Source organism: Henckelia pumila, chromosome 4, assembly GCF_033568475.1.
Source record: "Henckelia pumila isolate YLH828 chromosome 4, ASM3356847v2, whole genome shotgun sequence".
Classification (NCBI taxonomy): domain Eukaryota; kingdom Viridiplantae; phylum Streptophyta; class Magnoliopsida; order Lamiales; family Gesneriaceae; genus Henckelia; species Henckelia pumila.
Genome location: NC_133123.1, coordinates 21,663,007 through 21,669,062, shown reverse-complemented (window position 1 = coordinate 21,669,062; position 6,056 = coordinate 21,663,007).

Below are 6,056 nucleotides of genomic sequence, written 5' to 3'. Positions count from 1 at the left end.
ATGCTCTTGTGATAGGGGCTATCCAGGAGATGGTTTGTGAACTTCCTGTAACAATTGACTCGGGGATGAGTATTTTTCAGCAATGATGGTTTTCTTCAGTGATAGATTATATCCGATGCTAAGGATTGTACATGAATATTTGAGGCGTGAGGATAGCGTGATTTATGCCAGTGTACACTTGGTGGTGATTTCAGGTGGGACACCGTGGCAAGTAACCTCAGTTTCGATTTGTTGCAGTCTTAGCAAGAGATATACTTATCAGGAGCATGTTCAGTGATAGTTGAAATCTTTCGGACTTGTATTGTGGCTTGGGTTGAACGAGTCCTTATGATCATCTTGAATGAATATAGACAGTGGATAGTATGTCTAGACTGGTGCAGGTTTAACACTAGTGACTACTTGTAACTGTTGTCTGACTTTGTCAAAGATGAGTGATTGAATCAGCGGTGATTCTTTTGATTCCAAGTAGTTGGGATCTGCGGACGTGTGTCAATGAGATCATCGATATTGATCGGTCATGAGAGTTTCATCGATCAATGATTGTCTGATTAGAATTGTTACCGTCAGGCATGGCGAGAGCTACAATATATCGATTTGATTGATCAGATTATTCCAATCGGTACTGATTGGGATATAATGAATCAAGAAGTACTGGGAATAGTACTTAAGTATGGTATGCTTTGATATAACGATTCGAGTGCATTTAGGAAATTATTTAGTCGCTAAGGAATCTCCAGGGATGCTAGAATCGGGGATTTTGGATTCTGCAGATCACGAGAATAGTCATAGGTTGGCTCTTGTGATCATTTTCTAGTTAATAGCATTACTGAAATTACCATTGACGGATTTTGATTTGAACATTGCTTGGTTTTAGCAATGATTTATCCAGTTTGCGGAAATAGGATTCAGTAATTGTCCCAGGATTGTCAGTGGACAAATTTTGGGGACTGTTAGTCAGAATGTTTAGCTTGAGGGCTTCCAGCAGATTTCTCAAGATTTGTTGTTGAGAGGCGATTCGACAAGTGCTCATGGATTTCAATGAACATTAGCAGGTTAGCATTAGTTGTTTCATGGGATGAGACAGCAACTGAGACTTGTGTTTCTGAGTCTTGCAGGATTGTTGTCGCTGATATCCCGGTGTGTTTTGATATGTTGTGTCATTGAAAGGATTAGATAACGTAAGTGCCACTAGTATTGATAGATTCTGTGCGGGATCAAGGTGAATCAGTTTGGTTATCCCCGCTAGTGAGCCAAGGATTTGGTTATCTGGAATAGGATTAACCGGAATCGTTTTCGTCGATACTATCTCTAGTTCCGAGATAGAAGTAAGCATTCGAAATAGGCTACTAATGCTGAGGGTGGTGTTGGTCCATCTGAGGGTTTCAGCAGGATGGTAGTGAATTTCGAGGCGACGACCTCGAAGGATGCATTTAGACAAGAAATTGTGTATAAGGATTTTGTCACAATTGGGGTTTAGAAATCTCTGTTTGCTAGTTGTTGTTCTTTGGGAACATTCGTTAGCCAATGGCAGGGTGAGTACTGAAAGTACGTACTATGACGCCAGAAATTGTCAGGATTTTGATGTTATCCATGGAAGGATGACTAATACGATTGAGTAGATGCTATCTACGATAGAGGGATTCGGATCAAGGTTTATCGCAATCAGTCTGAGGATTTCAGATGGTTAGAATGGTGGCAGTGATGCGATTGATTTGCGAACTGGTGGCCGGTAGTTGCCATTTCTATTCACATAAGGTACTGTTTTGGGAAGAATATTTTATCCTTAGTGATAAAGAGTAACTCACATGAGTTCTTGGAAGAAGTATATCTAGGATTTGACCGAAATTCAAATCTAGATCAATTTGTTTAGAACTTTGCGATAACGTCAAGGGATGCGATGTTACCATTAGACCAGTGAAATACAATGTGTTGTATCTGGTTTTATCGTGGGCAGCGATGGAGTTCGTGCATGTCTTGAGAATAGCTGATGGCTAGTTATGATCTTAGCAGAAGTGTCATCGCTAAGATTTGTAGGCAGTGTGGCTGATACAGTCGGCAATTTGGACCGAAGGTGCCGTGTTGTTACGGTTATCGGTGGATAACTGACGATAGTCAGTAGTGTTACTCGATTCTCGTAGTATTGCTGATAAGAAGGCAGTGATTTCCAGAGTGATCGTTAAAAGCGTGCGAGTTTGAAATCAGTGCGAATTATAAATCGAGTTTATGTTCTGATGTGGTTCAGTGAATGAACAGACCTTGCAGGTTTAGCGAGGTTTGGTATTGTCGAAGGTTATTTGACCAGATGTTTTGAACCGGAACTACTAATGAATTGGACGAATGGTTTATACTATAGTCCCGAGGTTTACCTTAGATTTCGAGGACGAAATCCTTTTAAGGTGGTGGGAATGTAGTGGCCCATATCCAGAATTAACGATAATGAGTAATTATCGTGTGATCATGTTAGATTTAGTAAAACGTTATTAAGGAGACTTCTAAATGGATTAACGGAGCCCGAAAATAGACCCAAAATGATCAGAAATGGTCCGAAGGGTCAGACAGATCGGAAGCTCCGAAGTTAGGATCGGATGCTCCGAAGGTGATCGGAAGCTCCGATGAACGATCGGAAGCTCCAATCGAATTACGTCATCCATGACGTGTGGTTGATCGGAAGCTCCGATCACCCCTATCCGAAGTCAACCAGTGAGATTTTGACTCGTGGAAGATGAGGATGTTCGGAAGCTCCGATGGCAGGATCGGACGTTCCGATCGATGCCTATAAATATAAGGTCCGAGGCATTCATTTCTTGTCAATTCCGAGTTCCTCTTCTTTGCCTGCAAGGCTCTATTTAGGGCTTTGGGTACTCTTATTTTAGAGTTGGAGTAGGGAACATATTTTAGTATATTCAGACAGTGTCTGACACAGTAGCGGAGCAGTGCTCGAAGCTGTGGAGCTGCAGTAGGGGTGTACCCCTAGTTGCGGGATAGTCGCCATCAGTGGGCTGACGACGGATGCATGTATAGCTATGGTCTCCTTAAATTATTTAGGAGTATGCAATAGCTTAGTTAAGGCTTTTAGAGCTTATTGAATGATGCATGGGTATTTGCATTGTAGACTTGATGATAGATTTGGAACCTAGAGTGGGACTACTAGGACTGCCTTAGAAAGGTACGTAAGTACTGACTGAGATTGCCAGCGGATATGCATGCTTATATGTTGCATTTATGTGTTTGCATGTTATTATTGTTATGCGGCATGTGCATATCATCTTGTGTCTGTACATCTGTATATCTTTCGAGATGAGCCAATTAGGGTTGCTCAGCCCTGTTAGGACATTTGATATCGAGTACCCTTAGGTACTGATACCTGAAGGACTCCGTGGTCCGTGTCCGTGATTCGGGAATGAGTGGTCGCGCACAGTGGTTAGCTACCCCGATGTGACGAGCTTATATTCCAGGCACCAGTCTGAGCAGTTCGTATACAGTTATCCCAGATATGGATATCCTGTCATTTGTATGCATCATATTTGTATGTTTATCCGTGCTTTCGTATTGAGCTTAGAGCTCACGTCCAGTATTTTCTGTGTATCTGGATACCCTATTCGATGGGACAGGTGTAGGTGCATGATTGAGCACCAGGAGCCTGGAGTAGCCAGTGACCTTGAAGACAGCAGGATTAGCTGTAGGTTTTATTTAAATTCGATTCGATTGGGTTGTATAATCGAGTTTGTTTAGCCGGTTGTATTCCGCCGATTTATTTGTATTTAAGTCTTCCGCAGCGATTTTATTTAATGCATGCTTAATTATGCTCTTAACTCTGATTAGGTAGTGGATCTGGGTCGGGTCGCTACATGATAGCACTTGCCTAGTATTTGAGGTACGAAAGTACTGTTCGAGATATCCTGATTGAGTATGCATGTATTATGTGACTGCATAATTTATATGCCATGATTATATGATGCATACATTTGCATCTTGTACTATCTCCTTTGAGATATCTGTTAGTAGGGTTCTATCCTATCTTGTTAGTGGATGGACTTCCATCGATTTGGGTCCAGCGTATCCACTAGTATTTTGGTATGTGAGTCACCTCCTGAAGCGACGACACATCGTGCTACATACCAGGGCCCGGTCTGTCTCTGTTATCTATTCTTGACCTCTATTCAGTAGGCGGTTCACTTGCATTCATTTATACTCATACTCTCGTGCTGAGCGTTTTATGCTCACGTCTCGTACTCTGTGTTTCTGGACACCCTATTTCATGGGGCAGGTTTGCGATTGGACGAGCCGGGTGGATCCAAGAGGGGCTAGTTAGTGGTTGGCCAGCTGGAGCTTCGTCTAGGTTTATTCTTTTGTATTGGGTTGATACAGCTGTTCGATTTGGTTGTATAACTATTTGGGTATTTACAGATTCCTTTCCTTGGGATTGTATATTGTTTATGGTTTCCGCAGTTTAATTCTGATTACTGTTTTATTAAGTTAATTGAATGCCTAAGTTCTGTTTAGTAGGTGATCTCGGTAAGGGTCACTACACAAACACACTGTGAGTGGTTATTTTTAGGATCACCATTATCATCATCATCATCAATATGATTATTATTATTATCATTATCATTATCATCATCATTATCATTATCATTTTCTTTATTATTATTATTATTATTATTATTATTATTATTTATTTTATATCTATCCTATCTATCCTATATTATAATACTTGAGGTACTTAGAAAAACCGTTCATGGTGACACTATCTTTTTTTTTTTTTTTTTTTTTTTCATTTTTGCTCCTCCTTCACTTATATTTTCCATAATAATTACCCTTCCTACCCACAATCCCCACTAAAAACCTCTAACTCACTCCACTTTCACATAAAAAACTTATTTTTTTATAATACACTAACTCCCAACATCTCACGACTTTTCAATTTTTATCTTATTTTTCAGTTGACTTCTACAGTTTATTTTTCGTATGATTTTTTTTTTTTCCAATAACGTGTTAATCAGAAGTACAAAAAAAATTGAAAAGGATAACATAAAAAGTGATCGTAACTGAAAATTTTTCGTTACAGACGCAACACGTGTGCGTATGATTTTTTTCCCAATAACATGTTAATCTGAAGTACAAATTTTTTTTTTGAAAAAGATAAAATAAAAAAGTGATCGTAACTGAAAATTTTTCGTTACAAACGCAACGCGTGTGCCACGATTACTAGTATATATATTATATATATATATATATATTATAATAGTTGAGGGGCTTATAAAAACTGTTTTTGAGGACACCAACTTTATTATTTTCTTTTTTGCCCCTTCTCTACTATTTGATTTATCACTTTTCAATTGGTTCATTAACCTCCCACTTCTCATTCCACATCCCACTAATCCACTTCTTATCTTAATCCACAAATTCACGTTGAATTTGAAACCGCTTGCAATTTCTCAACTTTTTTTTTCCAACCGTCTTGCATTTCTCATCGTCATATAATAAATTTATATCTCATTTTTAAAATTATTCTTACCTCATTTTATTCTAAACTAACTTTCGCTATGTATATTATCAATTCAAAATAACTCATTTAAATTACATTTATTTATATTTGATATTGATATTTGTATATCTATATATGAGTTTTGCTATCCTGCCCACCCACCGTGCCCACCTAATGTGCCCACCATGAGGTGGCACTCAACTATTGGACGCACAATTCATCACATCCAATAGTTGAGTGCCACCTCATGGTGGGCACATTAGGTGGGCACGATGGGTGGGCAGGATAGCAAAATTGATCTATATATATATAAAGCAAGACAAGTCTACATAAAAATAAACTTGGTACTTTCCCGCTTAAAATTTTTACTTAAAATAGAATATCCTTTAATAACTTAAATTAAAATAAAAAGTTTTATATATTTGAAAATTATTTATTAATAAATGATCATTACTTCTATGTGCAAAGTTAAAACAAAAGGTTTTATATCTTTGAAAAGTATTTATTAATAAATGATCATTACTTCTCTGTGCATGCGTACAATTACCTTGAACAAATTTAGATTCTA